General features: G+C 43.2%; 1 protein-coding gene across 5 annotated transcripts in view; it reads left to right on the forward strand.

Moving 5' to 3' along the window:
• CHRM3 (cholinergic receptor muscarinic 3) overlaps nt 1-18,891 on the forward strand; it is a 3,761,375-nt gene that overhangs the window by 3,035,423 nt on the left and 707,061 nt on the right. Inside the window, exon 1 of one of the 5 annotated variants that reach the window (XM_069607976.1) lies at nt 2,811-3,191. The exons of the other annotated variants lie outside the window; for them this stretch is intronic. The gene's annotated coding sequence lies outside the window, so the exon portion shown is untranslated. Of the gene's footprint in view, nt 1-2,810; nt 3,192-18,891 lie in introns of those variants that run through there. 5 annotated transcript variants of the gene reach the window in all.

The raw sequence follows: 18,891 nt of genomic DNA on the forward strand, positions 1-18,891 counted from the left end.
TCGATTTTGTGTTTTTATAGAGAGTAAAGATTGCTCTCTGCCGCCCCCAGAGGCAGGTAAGCGTAAAGCAGACTATCTCCGCTCCGCTGAAATAACCGAGCGGGCTCCTCGTCCGCTGCAGAAGTGAAGGTCACGCTTTCGAGTCCTAGCAAATAAGGACAACCGGCCCGCTGAAAGGATCACTTTGCAAACTGCGGGGTCATGCTCCTAATCCTAGCAAGGTAGCACAGCAGGGCGATAAGCTTGCTGCACAGACGTGTGGACAAGCTACACATGAAATGCTCACATCCGAGCTGCGTGCATGCACTCAGCCAGGCTCGGACTAGTTTATGGGCAAAGGGGCAATGCCCAAAGGTCAAGCCCTACGCCCTAGCGTGGGTTCGTATTTTGAGGGGCAAAGTGGATCCGTTTTCGGGGGAAAGTGAGTCATGTTGATGAGTTACGTCACTATTCCTCTAGTAGTTTGGGCTAGAGTTACTCAACAAACATTATTTTAAATTCGCCATTTGGACCCATTTTAACAATACGCTTGCCCTTGGGTCCTGTTCAAGCAGTCTGTCCCAAAAATATGAATTGACGCTGGTGACCGTGGGCCACTTTTTCATCTGTGCCCGTCCCAATTTCATGGCCCAGTCCGACTGCACACAGCCTTTCATGATTTTGGGCTCGGTGACATAAGTAGATCGCTTAACAAACACAAGCTTTTCAAGCCACAGGTGTGGCATTTCACCCTGTCGTGGTCTATGTATAATGTGTTACTTTCTGCTCTACCCCAATACCCAAAAAAGCCACTGGTACTCTGTGAGGCCACCCCCAAAGGATCTGTGTTGCCTGAAATGCAAGGGTTTGAATGCCGTAAGACTATTGGGCGGTGAACTATGTAAACGATCTTTATTACTCTGAAAGGCGCTGTCACGGCCATGCTCCCCATCCTGGCACCCCTCACCTCAGTTTGCCAGAGCAGGGTCGTTTTTTAAAATTTTTATTTCGGTACCATTCTCTAATTGTTAGAACTGAAGCAAAGGAGCAGGAATGACTTTCAAGATTAGTTTACTTCGCCATAAGCAAAATGCCCTCTTTGTGTCACTTATAACTGAACTCAAAGTAGAATAAACATTACAATACTGGAACACTTTTGAGTAACAGAAAAATGGGAATGGTTCCTTCCTTTTAAACGAGATAGGAACGTAGTTCCTAATAGTTTCTATTCACTTCGACCTCTGTGCGTTAATTTAGCCGCTTCGAACTACTCCTTCGAGGGACGCCCTGTCAGAATTCCAACTTGCGAAATGCAAAGTATACACACATGTTCCGCCATCACCTTTTGCTTTGGTCATCTGGACTAAAATGTCAGCTGCTCAACGTGCACCTTTCCGCATCTATAGTGGATTTCACCTAAAACTGTTACTTTTTCTGTGTAACTGACAGGTGAACAGTTCGCCTCAAACTAACCTGTCCACGCGTGGTTGTTTGGCCGAGTCCCAGGAGTGTACATTAGCGCACCGCTTGCAAATACCGGGCAATTATAGTCATGAACAACCAGTGCTTTAAGTGGGATAATTCGGGGGGGGGGGGCTCTGGTTAAGGGGCGCTTAAGCCACGCCCCTAACGAGAGCCTCCCCCTCACATAAGGGCTGGGAGGGGGGGGGGAGCGTGGGGCTGGTGGGAGCTGGGGCGCACTGGCATTATTAGCTTTGGTGCGACCTGACCCTTTTTTTTAAAAAAAAAAAAGGGAGGGACTGGGATCACTAAAGGTGTGACACCAGTGTGCCCCATTTCTCAGATGCAGCAAGCAGCCCTCTCATTCAAGGAGGCGCGTGGTTATAAACCACGGGCTCATTGAGTGAAAGGTCTGTCTGACACGTGATGACTCTGTTCTCAGAAACAGGAGGAGGGCTGAAAAGCCCGGCTCTCCTATTGTTTCTGAGTAAATAATCATCATGCAAGCCCTTTAACCGTCCGAGTAAAGGGCTTCGTGCTGCCTAGTGACTCATTACTCAGAAACAATAGGAGAGCCTCCCCTCCAGCCCTCCTTGTGTTTCTGAGTACAGTCATCAGGCAGCCCGTGTAGCTGAAGCCACGGTTACACGGGCTGTCTGCAGTTGTCAGTACTTCAGTTTAGAAAAACGAAAAGGCGGGCTGACATGACACCTGCAGGCAGCCTCTGTAACCGTGCAGAGCTTCAGCTACACAGGCTGCCTGAGATGCTGGCGTGGCTGTGTCTAGTCAGGGCTGGGCCCTGCCTCTGGAGCCCTTTCTGGAGACTGCCTGGGCTCGACGCGAGCTAGCCCGGGTCTACTTAAAGTCCTGTGAACAACTCTTCAGCCCTGCACATAATCTGAGATACTACATATGCATGCAAGCCATGCCACACGCTTCTCTTTCCCACGGAGGCCCTATGAACATATTGACACAATTTACGCACATTGAGTTTTACCAGAGGGCATGTACACAAACAAAATCAGATGACACGGGCTCTTTCCCGTGACTGAACTAGTGGCTGTTTTCTTAGGATCCCATTGGTTATAGGCGTGAATGATAGTCAGCAAAGTGCCAAGTGCCCAGTCAAATACAAGTGTCCCCACACTTGTCAAACCTCCGGCATCTGAAATGACATTGAATTATCGGGCGACCCGCACGCCATAGCTCTAATTCCCGTGGCGAGCGAGTGCACCGCAGTGCCTGGTGAAACAATAGCCGTCCAAAGCGGAAAGGAAAGCAGGCATTAATAATCTACATTGTTTTGCTAAGTGCAGCGCTAAGGAATGCTCTCCTTATACAGTGCTCGGCTCCTTGTGGCAGCAGCAGCAGCAGCGGCAGCGGCGATGCCATTCACGCACGGCAGGGCGCGAGGCGAGCAGCTGCTCCGCGAACTCGGGCAGGGAGCGCCCAACTCGGCGCAGGAGCTGCGAGATGGGGAGACTCCTGTCCCGCTGGCGGGGGAAACCCCCGAGGGCAACGCACGCCCATCGGCGAGGCACTGATGGGAAGGAAAGCGCGCCAACGCGTCAGGCGTGACACACTGACAACTCTGTGGCAGTCAGACCTGGGAATGCAGCCCCCGCAGTCTCCGGGAGACTCCAGAGCGCGGTGACGGGAGGCGGAGGTGGCGGCGGAGGAGGTCCCAACGCCGGGAAAACGCGCGGCGCTTTCAAGTGCGAGCGTCCAAGGCAGCCGCGGAACCCAACCAGGTCTGTGCGCACTTATCACCCCTTCATTCCAGCTCTGACATTCTTATCCTGAGGTAGATATTGCGGTGCTTTTTGTTCCCTTTGTTTCAATGCAGATTAGTGAGGTGAGGGCGGCAGTGCTTTTGCATGGACGGTATATAATGTGTACAATGTTCACGTTGAATACGAGCGTTTTCTCTACGGCGTTTTTACTGACTCACGGCAAATTGCTTGCATGTGCAAACGGTGCGCACCTGCGACCGGGCGCGAGGCACTGGCAACTCTTTCACTGCACCCCAGCACTCCCAGGCAGTCTACCAACTACTGGGATTTAATTATGGCAATGATAACCCTCCCGATTCTCCTGTCTCTGCTGCGGGGGGGAGGGGAGGGAGGTTGCTGAGCGCTGCGAACGCTGATTTGCAATTGGCCGCGTGAAGGATGCGAGTTCTGAACGAGGGGATTCCGTGGAAATCAATATGTCCAATTAAAATAAAGCTGGAGTGGGATTTCCTGGCTCCCGCGTGTAAAGCCCCTCGGCATTGAGCTGCTTGGAGTACCGCTTTGAAGCGAGTAAAATCATGGGAAAGTGAGAACTATCCAAGCAAGTTATTTTTAATAAAAGCTCCCCTGCATTGGAACGGCCACGCTCCGGAGGGCGCGCGCGTTTAAATACCGGGAACTTCCGGGAAGGGCTAGTGCCTGGCAGGGGTGTTGCTAGGTCTGGAAAAGACCCAGGGTTACGCTGATGTTAGGACTCGGGGCTAGCTAGACTTTTGGTTGTAGCTCCCGAGTTTCTATCCGGGCCTACAACCAAAAGATCAGGGGCTATAGCCCCCTCAGCCCCCCCTCCCCGAGCAACGCCTCTGGTGCCTGGGTCTCCATTTGTGTTTCCGTGCCCTGGCCAGATAACTTGGCATCATTGGGGCACCACTTAACCCCTTCTGGTATGTGACTTAATAAAAATGGCAATCCATTCTGAGAGTTACTGTCCTGGTTTAATACAGCTGTGCAAATTAAGAGTTCATACCAATATTACATAGCGAGAGAAGTCCAGATTGGAGAGCGAGGTTCCTGTAACCTGGAGCCACATTATCACTGTAACCATTATCGTCCAGTAGCCATCTAACTACATCTAGTACCATGCTTGGTCCAGTAGCCATCTAACTACATCTAGTTCCATGCTTGGTCCAGTAGCCATCTAACTACATCTAGTACCATGCTTCGTCGGGTAACCATCTAACTACATCTAGTACCATGCTTCCTCCGGTAACCATCTAACTACATCTAGTACCATGCTTCGTCCGGTAACCATCTAACTACATCTAGTACCATGCTTCGTCCGGTAGCCATCTAACTACATCTAGTACCATGCTTCATCCAGTAACCATCTAACTACATCTAGTACCATGCTTCGTCCGGTAGCCATCTTACTACATCTAGTACCATGCTTCGTCCAGTAACCATCTAACTACATCTAGTACCATGCTTCGTCCGGTAGCCATCTAACTACATCTATTACCATGCTTCATCCAGTAACCATCTAACTACATCTAGTACCATGCTTCGTCCAGTAGCCATCTAACTACATCTAGTACCATGCTTCGTCCAGTAACCATCTAACTACATCTATTACCTTGCTTCATCCAGTAACCATCTAACTACATCTAGTACCATGCTTCGTCCAGTAACCATCTAACTACATCTAGTACCATGCTTCGTCCAGTAACCATCTAACTACATCTAGTACCATGCTTCGTTCAGTAACCATCTAACTACATCTAGTACCATGCTTCGTCAAGTAACCATCTAACTACATCTTGTACCATGCTTCGTCCAGTAACCAACCATCTAACTACATCTACTACCATACTTCGTCCAGTTACCATCTAACTGCATCTAGTACCATACTTTGTCCTTACATCTAGTACCATGCTTCGTCCAGTAACCATCTAACTACATCTAGCACCATGTTTCTTTGGGTGTAGACTTTGCCATCACAATAAGACTCTGCTCTAAACCGAGCGGTACTCTCCTGAGTCCTAGACTCATGCTTACCAAGGACCAATCACATTTAAGAAAAACAGATTCCTACTTCGGCAGCAATATCCCCTTCCACTCATCCCAATTGTTTTTCCTCCCATTTTTGTCATTCGATTGGCTAATTTCTCTTTCCTGCCATCTACTCCCCAACTCTGACCTTCCTTTCCACAGACTAAGGTCTGTCGATATCCTGGCTGGGTCATAATATGTTGGGCGACCAGACGTCTCTGCATTGCAGGCACTGTCCTGGAATTGGGTGCTGCGTCCCCCTTTTTCAAGAGTGTTTTTCTGTTCGGAAATGCAGTGGTTCCTGGTTTTTGGTGGTAGATCTTCATAGCTGGCAGGCAGGATTGCACAATCAAACACATAAGAAATGCTGCGTTTTACAACTTGTGGAAGCTAGTAATAAATTAATTATAATATATGTTTATTCCACCAATGGCACTCAAACCACCTTCTCCAACCGCTGCTCAAGTGTAGGACCTTGACAGCCACAGCCACTTTCAAAAGTTAGTCCTACTTTTATGTTAGTTAACCTGTCCCAGTTTTTTACTTTTTTCATCTGGTCACCCTGATAATATGGCACCTTTTGGACAAGGGCAGATGCCGTGAGACCACCACAGTGATGATTGGCATAGTATACATATTGGATCCAGCAGCGTTGCTAGGGGTGGCTAGTGGGGCTATAGCCCCGCGTGTTTTGGTTGTAACCATGGATGGAAGCTCTGGGACTAGAATCAAAAGGCTAGCTAGCCCTGGGTCCCGACATTGGTGTAGCCCCAGATCTTTTTCAGGCATAGCAACACCCCTGATTGCATCACATGACATGACAGAATCTTCACATTGGCAATGCGGATAGTTGCCACGTGCCAGCTTGGGCTAGACTACGAGTGTGTGTGTATTCTGGTTATGGTGATTGGATGTGTATTGAGTCTCAAAGAAGCGCCCAACAGTGCAGCTGGTTGCAGCTGTGGGCTCTGCACCCTTGGGGACGTTGCTGCTATTCACAGTACTGTAACATGTGTTTATATGTAATTCCTGACGCTATTTTGGAGTGAATCCTTTGGCGGGTTGGCACGTTAAAACGAAATGGGATGTTTGGACCTTTGATGCTACTGGACTTTTTATGAACATGAACCCTTATGTGTAGCGTCGTTAACAGGTGCTGGTTACCGCGGCCCTCCAGCACTCACACGTAATATGGTAGGGGTTTTAAACATGTATTTGTTTTTTTGAAGGCCATTGTGTGTTGCAATTGGTCGATGCACAGTTGGTTACATGGCAACTGCCCTAATAATGTGATTTAGTAAAGTGCTTCTTGTCAGGGTCCTCCCACTTCCGAGTGATGTAATAATAAGCGCAAACCCTTGACTGCAGATGGCTGTGGGGAGCACTTAACTTACCAAGCTATCTCACCAGTTTATGAGTACCTTTGTTCTCTCGGAAGCTTGCATTACAAAACATGGGCCTGCCTGTTAAATGCATCATCCTTTCAGGGTTGCTTGCTACAGACACCAGTTTTCATCCGGCTGACAGGAGAGCCATTTGAACATACTTTGCAGGTGATTGTTGAGCACCTCACCATTTTGTACTTCCTGTGATACTTTTAATAGATGCACCAGCGGTGTGATTAAGTAGGGCCAGGGGCACTGCTAAAACAGGAAAGTAGGATTCGTGTTTGCATGCTAGTAAATATGACCGCTCTGGATGCTGAAGTCACCCGGGACTTTGTATTGGAAATGTATAGTTTCCAGCGGGCCACAGGACATCACAGGTTATCCAAGTGTGGCCTTTTTACCAAGGCCACTTCGCAGGTGAGGAGCGTTCTTACTATAAGCATAGGCCTACAAGTCGCAGCGTGCAAAGCAACGTTTCTCCAAAAGAAAAATGACAGGATGTGGGGGGAGGTCCATTGAAGTGGGGTCACTCGGGAATATTGAGCACATAATGGCTCCATGTGGCGACACCTGCTTGGTTTGGCGCCCTAAAGTCAAAGAGCATTGAAGAGAAAACCATTCGAAGCTACGTGAATGGCTTGCCCTTGCCTGTCATCCGCATGCCTTGGGAAAGAGTTAGGGATCGCCTGAGTCTTGGCGATGAGCAGTAGTTTGGCCTTCACAGCACTGGCTGGTAGTGGGGGATGTGTTACTTGAGATCCATTGTTGCCATTGCCAGTCCACTGGCTACAGCTGAAGTTGATTGCCTAATCCCCAACAGGAGTCCTGCAAGTCCAGCCCCAAGAAAGCTAATTCCTCTTTGACCCCTGCCAGCCCCATTCTGCAGCTCAATACAGCACCATCGCCAGAACTTCGACAAGCCACCCAAAAGGGTGCTAAATCGCTAGAGACCTTTCACATTATGTAAAGCTTAAGTGGCTAAATTATGAACGCGATGGGACGAATTAAAACGGTTGTCAAACGATATTGTATATTAATACCTGCTCAAATTGTTTCCTGTTCATCTTCCACTTAAAGGTATCAGCTGTTGAGTATTTTCTTGAATGTTTTGATAATAGTTCACACAGAAATCACCCAAACATTTCAAAATTCAATTCATACAATCCCACCGTACAATTCTGGGCAAGGAACAGAGTGTGAGGTAGTCAAACGTCGAAAAATGATTTAAAAGATGGAGATAGCCTTAACAAACTGGGTCTCCAGCTTTACCAGGGCGATTTCTACATCATTGTATTCATCCAACATAATTAATCTAAACAAAATGGTGCCTGTGTATATGAATTTCACTATTATATGTTCACAAATGCATCCACTTTCAATCACGCAGCCTTCACCTATAAATTATGCTAGTCTCAAAGACTCTAGGCATTCTAACATCTCTGCTTTACATTAACGTGCTACATCATAGTATGATCTGTCAACATAAGGCAAATCAATGCATTTACTCATTTGCAAGATTTCACACCAGTTTTCAGGAAATGTGTTTTTCTCCGGCGACCAGATAAGGATGGTACCCGAGGAAAATGACATCAATTGCATTTAAATATTTTTAAAATAAATATAAAATATAAAGAATATATCCAGGCACCCACTCCTCTGTGCAGGTGTGAGACAGTGAATATACCAGCTACGTAGAGGCCACTTCACCTATAAACAATGACAGCCTAGTATGGGACTATGCGTTAAGCCATGCTCATGCTAAACGGTGACTTTTTTGTATTGGTTCATGTAGTTGGAATTCACAGAAAATGTTCTCGGGAATCTATATTTTCTGGTCTGAACACATACATATTTAGTTCTCTAAAAGACCTGAGTACAGCTTTCACGAATCATGCCTATATTCAGGGGAGCTGACTTTTGATTTTCCCAGGGGTGCCGGTCAACATATTTTTTTGGCAGTTCCATTGTAGGTATAGCGACAAATACCGCAGATGGCTTTTCTTGGGGGGGTACCCGGACCCTGGAGCACCCGCATACTCAGTGCCCCTGCCTGTTTGACTTTAGCTAAACATGTGATTCATAACCTATATATGTTAGTGTATGTATATATGTGTGCATGTGTGTGTGTATTTTTCAAGCTGCTAGCGGTGCACATCTTTCAATCTATATGGGCCTGTCACATTATTGCACTTGTGTAAGATGTTTTCACTAAACATGGAAATATTCCTTTCACTTTGTATACATGCACTGTTTTAAAGGGGCCTGCCTGTAATGCTTTCAGTGTCTTTATATTTCTGATCAGAAGATATACTATTTTTCAGTAACAGATCCTTAGTTGAAGGCCCCCCTTCTCTTCCACATTACACCCGACTCTGCCCATGCATTGAAAGAATTTGCACTTTTCACAGCTCTCAATGAATACGCATTCGATCTATAACTATGGCTCTCACTGTATGCATAAAATGCATGATATCTCTGTGGACGATGGTATGTTGCAACAATATCGTAGCCCAAAGGATTCTCAAATGTTTTAAGCCACTACCTATATTCGCAAATAATACTTAACTTTAAAACGGCAGTCCCACTTTAAAGTGGGATTGCCGAAATTCTTTCAGATTTGGATCTCGTTTTTCACTACAAAGTGGATTGACCTTAAAGAAACCACATCTCACTTTGTATATGACATTTATAAGGAAACCAGAACATTGGGATATTAGCATCTGTGAAATCTGTTTTAAAATGGTTCCCTTCTGAATTGCCAGTCTTTTTATCTTCCCAGATTTTACCTGGATCAAAATTGGACAATGTGAGGGCTGATTCTGAGTTTGGGAGAACCAGCAAGGGACCTATTCAATCAGCCATCACTCTGTCTCTTTCTGCAAACCCTCAGTTCAGGTGTCCTATTTTGGAAAACAATCACCAAGCACAGGCCAGTCTTCCTTCTTGGGCTGATCTCCTCCTTTTCTGGAATTAATCTTTTTGCTCTAAAATCTCCAGTTTGTTCCCCATCACAGTCTTCATGCAGCTATATTCTATAATATTACCTCTGTTCAATGTGTATACTATCATATTTCCCTTTCACCCCTCCCCTGGATTATCAGAGGTGTGATTTACCAGCAACCTGGCAGGAAAGGTGGAAGGGAGTTTGAACTTTTTGAAGAGATTATCATTTGGTTTGGATACTGTAATTTCTGACTCACCTGTGCTATTTTGGCAAAACATATATTCACATTTTTAGATTATGCAAGTCGAGGTGAATGTTTAGAGATGTTGAAGGATTACATTCTGATAATTGTTGACAATTTTACACAGTTTTTGCATTTATGAGAAATTTGAAATATAATGACATATGGTTTGTATTACAGCTTGTGCTAGAGGTTACTCCTATATACAAACTACCCAAATATTGTGTCAATTGGATCTTCTGTTGAAATGCACTGCTTAATTTTGTGATGAAACATTTTAAAGAAAGATTTTTCTCAGCATGTTCATTGAATTGTTTTCTGGTTTGCAATTACAGCTGTTCTCCACCAGATGACAGAGGCAACACATTGCCTAAATGTTCCTTTTCCATGTTACCACTTATTCAAAGCAGAATTCTCTTGGTGTGCTTTTTAGTTGACTTTTCACCTTCATAATTCCAAGATCATTTTTATTTGCAGTGCATCGGCGTGTGTTATTCACTTTTGTGTTGGCCTCATATAGCTATTGCTTCTTTGACATTGATGGATTGTCGTGTTATATTGAGACCACCTTTAACCTGGGGAGTTCCTTCCCACCCTCAATCAAGGAGCCCTGCAATACTTGTTTAGGTTTTTTGCACTGGCCTTACTGATGGCTCTTATAGAGTCACACAAACATCCCCCTGTGCCCACAGTGGGCCACGAACCATGTTATAGGAAATATATTTGTATTTATTTGGAAGCTAGGTAATAGAGATCACAATAAAACGACACACGCCACCTTCTTTGTGTCTCACAATTAAACTTCTTGTTACACAAATAAATCAGGCAAGTTGATGGGGAAAATACAAATCACAATACTTTATACAGATTTCAATTCAAGAAATATTCAAACTGGTCAATGAACACAAGCAATTTACATCTATAGGGCTGTGCAATTTTCCGATTTTCCTGCGCACTTAAAAGGCTAGCATTAGGGTTTATTGATTGGTACAAATGCATATGACAATTATGATTTCACACACACATTTGGTTTAAAATAAACACACAGTGATTTAGTGGTTGGTTTTCAGACACAAAGATCTGTGTTGGGGAAGTTGGACAGGAAAAATTGGGTGATCTGAGAATGTTGGATTTCAGACCCCTCCACTTAAAGGCCTGGGTTGGGGAAGCTGAACAGAAAATATTGCCCAATTAAATTACAGTCTATCATTTTCAACGCACACTGGGAATGAGCTTTGTTCATTTCAAATTTTACCAAAAATCATCCTGTGGTGTTCCGCAAAATGGGGAATTAATTAAACTAATATATTTATATAAAAAGGCTAAGGATCTAGAAAATTGTGACCCCCCCATGCACACTATAAAGGAAAATTATTGAAGGCAAGCAGATTCCTCACCTTTTGGTTTCAGAGGGTTCAATTCTACTTACATTTAAAACCTCTGTTTAAAGTTCAGGGAAGCTGGCTGCATTTCAGGACCCCCTGGGAAGGCAGAGCAGGGGTATGGTCACTGCACTCTCAAGGATGGTCCCCAGCTCTACACCATACGGCCCAGTCAGCTTTTAGGCCTTCCCAGCAATAAACCACTCCACCCAGATGCAATTTCAGCAAAATCTCCTTTTGGTGTTTCCTTGCGGCTGTCAAATGGTAAATTTGAGCAGCTCTATCCCCTCTCCCAAAGTGCATCCACTTTCTATACCACTGCTGTCACCATCAAGATTTCAATATTGGGCAGCACCCTGCAATAATTCTCGCAACCAGGATTGGACAGTTACCCATCTCTCTCTAAGGATTAGTTTAGCAGACATATGGCAACTTCCATTTGAAAACACCTTTTGTTCTCACGTTAACCTTTGGCAAAAATCTAGTTGTGTTTCAAAAATGTCAGAATTTACTGGTAACTGCCATAATATATATATTTTTTGCTTCAGCTAATCATGTGGAATTTAATAAAACAATTTAATAAAACAAGTATAATCATTAGGAACATACAATTTACTCCCTGCATTCCTAATTTTACCCTCCACCAGTTAACCAACTCTCAAATTCGGAACATGTTCAAAGAAGCCAGTAACAACTTTTAGCTGGTCATTACAATTCTCTTAGTCGCAGGTAGATGAATTTTATTTCAGCAAAATCGCCTGGAAATTATTTAAAATATGACATGAAAATTCAGGCAGTACGACTAATAGTTGCGTAGAAAAATGCCTAAATGATAATAGTCCTTTTAAATTAATAGCAAATCTTTGCTATGCAAATTGTAGCTCTCTGGTCTCCAGGTCATTTGCCACTCTCGGCCACAGTGTGACCATAGTTTTTTTTGTTTTATTTTATTAGCCTCTTTGGTTTTTAAAGTGTAGGCTGCGGATCGTAAATTCCTGGGATGCACCAGCCACACAGAATCCCCCTCCCCACATTCCAGTCATGCACTGGCTAAAACATTTGGCCTGCACAGAGCTGCCCTCTGAGACAGCAGGTCTAGGGAAACTTGGTTTTCAACGCCCTTCAGGCAGGCCACATTTTACTGCAGTTGTAAATAGTGGGGATGCAAGCCAGGCTTTCAGTTGGGGAGTCCTTTGTGAATTTTGCCCAGAGACCCACCATTTGTCCTTGGCTGAAAGGAATGTACATATTGCACTTTCTAACATCAACCTTGATTCTTTGACATGCATTGTGTTTTACTGATCAGGCTTCACTTTGCTTTTGTGCTGAACGTACTGGGCAGTATTTTTCTGTCATTAATAAAATACACTTTTAATTATCTGCTGTTTGTTTTTCTGCTGAAAAGTGGGTTTGAATTGTCAAAGTGCACCACCTTTTTATGGGTGGCAGTTTCAGTGAAAATGTTGCATTTATTTCTCATCCAGTATTTTGATGTGCTTTTCCAATCAGCATTTGGATTACATTTTTGTTTTAGCTTTCTCAGAATTTCCACTGCACAAAGACACCCACATAGTCTGCTTTGGGCATACAGGAACTTTTCATGAAAACAAAGTGGGCTTTTTGTTTCAAATGTTTGCCAGGATTTTGCATGTGAAGCATAATACACATTACTTTTTGTCAGCACGCACAAGGTCTTTTCTCTGACTTCTTATGTTAGCAGGGGAACATTTTCTCATGACTTGTGTTAAACTGCAAACACACATGCAAAGCCGTTTTGGTGTCAATGTTTGAAACTCCTGTTTTTTATGTGAAAGGGACCGTTGAATTTCTTCTGCCACTTGTTAATTAAAATGCTTCTTTTCCTTTTGTAATGACAGGTAGGCCCTTTTCACATGGCCTTTCCTTGCGTTATTTGCAGAAACCCCACAGTCTGCATTAATAGGCCTGTTTTCAGTGTGAAGGGTTTGTTACAAATGCTGGAGGTTATTTGTTTCCGTGGGCCCTCCAGTCCCATTGGTTTGAGGCCTTTGATTACAACCCACAGGATGATGAACTGGGTTTTATATTCTCTTTGAAACTGAAGTCTTGTATTCATTAATGAGTGCCTGAGTACATTTATTGAACTTATATTGTTTAAAAACCAGCCTCGCATACAATGAAGGAGCATTTTGGTTTGGTCTAAAAGCCATTTGGCCTGAGCACAACATGTCATAATCTTCTAAAATGCCCTGCAAGTGAGAATTTCAACTTACATACTATGTTAATTATGTTCATTCATATCAGCCCCTCTGGGTTCAATGGCTACATTTTTAAAATGCTGTCTTGCGTTTTCAATATAGATGAAATGGTAAAACAAAACTCAATAACATTTTCAATCCAATTCTTAAATTCTAAATATAGTTTGAAATGAATTACTATTGGAGAATAAACGAGAACATTACATATGATTTCTCTCATTTAGACTGGGAATACAACTTTACTCTAAGAACATCATCTTCACACATACTAGCCATGTTATAAGGTCATGAGAAGAAATCCAGTTCTTGAAGGCTTTAATTCCATGACTTCTTGTGTTCCCTGAAAATTAAATACTTCAGTTCTGAGCCTATCATTCAAATGTAGCATGTTTCATTCTTTGAAATAAAGGCAGCTACTTGAAATATTGCAAATTTCTTTGCTTAAAGTGCCACTAGGCCTTGTATCTTCTTTACTATTTTTTTCTACCCTCAAAATGTGTAATATCCCGTGCTTGATATTTTCTGCTCAGGAATTCACACATGACTGAAAGAAAATATGTAATAGCATTCTTCTTTGGACATGAGCAATCGTGCAGTCTGATGAGTGTCTTTTTAATTGTGACATCAAGCAAGATACGGGAACCTCCAGTAAATGCCAGAGTCTAAGCATTTAATTTCTCTTGATCTTACCTTGAAGGCCTTTCTAATTGTATTTTGTCTAATTTCTTTCCATAACAAAAGTTCCTGTTTCAACACTTCATTCCCAAAATGTCATCACTATTAATATGGCAACAATCAAATCAATATTTCAGTACTGTGATGTATTGAATTCCAGATACATTTAATTTCCAGGATTTACATCAGCTTCTGATGAGGCAGTCTTCAGTTAATGTTGAAACCCTATAGTTTTCATATGCACCCCTAGTTTAATCCTGTACTTGATGTAAACATAATCATAGTCTTTTTCCTGTGCCATAAACCTTATGACCTTCAACTTGTTATAGCCGATTATATACGTATTACAAGTTGAGTAGGTTAAGTCACCAGTGTGTGCCCTAGGGAAGGGCAGATAGTTTTGTTATTTAGCAGGGAAATACTTCTAGGAGGTGCCATGTATTATTTGGCTGAGAGGACAGGGGATTATATAACATTATAGTGTATCAATGCTTTTTATTGGGGTTGCAATTCCAGTAAGTAGAGTGTTGTGGAATTACCTACATGCCCCGGCCCCGGCCCACTTAAAGCGCCGATGCCATAATGATATATGCAAACAAGGGGGAGATTAATCACAGTGCATTTGTAATGCGGATGTAAAAACATATGTCTAGTGCTTAGGTCAAATAAATTAAATTGAAGTTAATTGGGACTAGAATGCCCATAATTCACTGGGTTGTTAAACCAAACGTTGCAACAGGAAAACATGATGTCCTGGTAGCCTGGAGTGTTTTGAGCACCCTAATAAACTTAATATTTGCAGCACGGGCCGTCAGCAGCACCCCAGAGCCTCATGCACAGGCTTAGGGTGCTGAATAGAGCAGCTGTCCTAGGCTCAATCTAATTATTGTTATTGAAAGCCGGGCCGACCTTTGGTTGTGGAGTAGTGTTTTGGCACTTTAATCAGTACCCTACAATCTTTAATGCTTACCTGGGACTGGTAAGGTGATACTGTAGTACCTACTGCATTCATTATACAAAGTCTTTGCAAAAAGGTAAAACATAAGTCACAGGAGTCTCCTTGATTGGCTAGCAATTTCTCTTGGTCTAATTCTGACTGCACATATTTTCCCTAAAAACATTAGAAATTAGCCGAGTCCAGCAAGAGTTTCTTCCAGATTGCCGCCTGGGCACATTTTGGTTTAGGATAAATAAGTTCCACGTGCTGTCTTCCATTGTAATTTGCCCGGTCTGTTCTATACTCCTTCCACATCAGTGCTCTCTTCTGTCACAACATCACTATTACGTCCATAAACCATGGGCATTGCTCCCCAGGGCCTACCACTCCCGAACAATTGTCATGCAAACAAAACCATTGTCACCAGCTATTCTAATAAATGCCACTAGTTTAGGACTCCTGCACAAATTGCACTCTGACCAAATTTTTCCTCTTCCCATCTTTCACTACAGACACAGATATCTATAGACATCTGAATCATAATGCCTGCTAGTACCATCTCCGCCTCATTACCCACAGCCAAGCGTATCTCTACATGACTCCACAATGTGTCTATAGTATACCAAGCATGCACACTTTATCTCCCAGACCTGCAGTTCTCTTGATATCCCTTCCCTGTTTGAGAATACTATTTAGCTTTGCCCTTCTGGTTATGCAGCTACCCAGGCGTTGCCACCAAAAACCACATAGGAATCTGTTTTTCCAGCCTGAACCCTACAAAACCTCAGGATTCACCTTGCCTTCACTTCCCTTGCACTAACTTTCTCTCTGCCAACCACCTTTCCATCTTCTCTCCCAGAGCCATACATCAAGATGCAATCAGTATGACAGAGGTTCTGCTACATAACAACACAGTACATTAAATGTATAATGGAAAAAGGAAAACTATAAGTGGCACATGGAAAAGTGTTGCAAGCTAAGAACCCAGCTCTGGTTAAACACCTCATGCCTAAGATGCCTTTTGGTCTACTCCAGAGGTCTAATCTGTCGCAGGTGTTAGTCAGTCTTTGCATGGCGCTAAAGTGATACCTGATCACCTACGGGGGCCGTACGTGGAAGGCATCCACGTATGTCTACTTTCGCCTGTCTGCAGGATTTCCACCCTCTATAAGTCTTCCTTCAGAGGATCGAGCTGCCTGTACCACCACAAATGAATCTTGGTTGAAAGAATTACATTTCCTTTTGTACACTCTCCTCGTCTGCTACAACCCAGGGTCTTTACTCTTGATTCCTCTCTTTTATTATACCTCATATTCATCTATTGGCTTGCTTTGATAATTTTGGCATTTTCCTTTGAAAGCCATGAAGCACTTATTAGTTTTCTCTCGCCACCTGTAAGACGGAACTAGTGCATGGATTACAGCTATGGAGAGGAGGCATATAAGGTGGGACACAACGCTTGTTGGTGTTTGGTTATTTGCCCACCCACTGACTGCCCTTGGCCAGGCTAATCCTTATGGCCATTCCCACCCACTTCCTGCCCAAAACTAGGGTAATCAGATGTCCCTGTTTTGCCGGGACTGTCTCGAGGTTTGGGACCTCTGTCCCAAACTGAGAGTTTTTATGTTTTAAAAACCCTGTCCCGGTTTTGGTCAAGGGGAGAGTGAGTGACAGTCCTGTTTTTTATCACAAATAATTATCAACTATATAAAAAGTATTAGATGTTATAAATGTTGTCATCTTCGGATGGGTTTGAACCGCCCAACCTTCCAAGTACAAGCCTTGTGCATTAACTGCTTGCACCATAGAGACAGGATGAAACGAAAGTACATAGCAAGATGTGTGATGTCAAACAGAGCAAAAGCCCCTTTGTTATTAATATTTACATTTTGTTAGTGTTATAGTTCAGAGGCTCAACATTATGACACTAAATACTAATAACAGTCAAGTTCATTGTACAAATATAACATTAAAATGCATAATTCAATTAGTATCATGCTTGGTATTTATGTGCTTTTATCAACCTTCAAAGTTGCACAATTGTTATGCATATACTGTTGGAATGGGGGTGGGGAGGGAGGTCCGGTTATGGGGTTGGTAGGAGTCCTTCTTTTATGTTGTTGGCTGTCCCCTTTTTTTGTCTTGAAAATCTGGTCACCCTACCAAAACACTTCTTTCTGGGACCTCTTTGAGTTAACTTATTGAGCCTTAAAATCAAACTTTGCACTCGAAGTACCTGCCAGGGTTTTTTGAAACCAGTCTTCTGAGAGTTACTGGTTTAATTGGAGCTGTCAGCGCGCTACTGGTGTGATAAAAATGTTTTGACCAGGTTTACCTTTAGCAATCTGATTTATAAGCACTATACATGTCCTTCACTGAAGTACTGTCAAAAACAAGCATTAGCAAAGTCAACTGTTTTGGCTTGTTCATAGGTATTAGAGATACATTGCCCAGGCACTGCTATCATATGGCGAGATATGTGCACCAATTTGAAGCTGCTACCATTAATGACCAGTTAGTACCATTTACGGCAATGCCTAGAAAATGCCTTTCCCATGTCTATGCAGAAGCCACAACTGTTGGCATTGTCTATGCTTGTTTCCTTCAGCTGAAGACCTCCTTTTGGTTTAGAATTGTTTTTATTTCCCCAGTGAACTAGCTGGGCTGCTTTTGCGTGTCTGAAGGCAGGCTCCCGTGTTACAGCCAGGTCAATTACACGAACCCGGGAATACGAGCATATCATTTCAATCATAAAACGGCTCCACTGCATTCTCACCGAGGCAGAACATCCTTTTAAACGTGTGTGTCTCAGCTGCAAGGCTCTTCATGCCAACACTCCCAACTAATTGATACATGTACATAGTTACTTACCAAGTGGCTTCATGTCATGGGTGAAACCTTCAGCAGCTCCAGGCTTTTCTGTCAAGAACACTTTGCATTCTTGAGCTTGTAGCTTTATTTCTTTAATTAACCGTGAGGAACTAAAATGCCTAGAATGCAAAGGGTTGTTGGTTAAAGAAGTAAGGACTGGCTGTAGTGCTATCATCCAGGTAAAATCAGGTATGGTCATTAGGTGTCCAGTCATAATAACAACTTGTTATATTACATAGAGTGCTCACTAACACAGCATATTTGTGATGTCATCTTTGAAGTCATGTGTGTTATTCTTAGCAGTGCACGATGGTGGCTTAGCTTACCATAACTGACAAATTTCAGGGGTTTTTCGGTTTTACTTGTAACCATAACGTGCCTATAACAAAGTTTTTTCACTAAATTTCATAGGTTTTTATTAGTGCAACTTAACCATAACGTCCCTTTAACAAAGTTTTTTCATTGAATTTTTATAGGTTTTTATTAGTGCCACTTAACTATAAGATCCCCTTAACAAATTTATTTCATTGAATTTCATAGGTTTTTATTAGTGCAAATTAACCATAACGTCTACGAATATCTGACTTCCTTGCGGACCTTCCGGACAGTGCCACCTGACCATATGCTGGCGCGCGGCATGATGACGTGTCCGAGAACCCGTACGCACTTCACAATAAGATCTGTGCTTCGCGGACAGTTCGGAACTGCATTTTCTACTGATCTAGGAACTTTCAACTTCACAATTTCCCTTGCAAAGCTCCAACACCTATTCCTACTCATCCATTAACAATCTAGTACGCAGTACATACTTTTAAAAAAACTGCTATTTATCTTAAAATGGAATCAGCTAATGCCATTCCTCCTCCCCAAGAGACACCACCAATGCTGTAATCAAGGAGCATGAGAAACACTACCCCCTTCCTTAGAAATAACACACGCGCAACATTTTCCCCTGTCCCCCTGCCCATCCATATTAGTGTTTGGTGCCTCTTCC

Source organism: Ambystoma mexicanum, chromosome 4q (assembly GCF_040938575.1).
Source record: "Ambystoma mexicanum isolate Mex_15411 chromosome 4q, UKY_AmexF1_1, whole genome shotgun sequence".
Lineage (NCBI taxonomy): Eukaryota > Metazoa > Chordata > Amphibia > Caudata > Ambystomatidae > Ambystoma > Ambystoma mexicanum.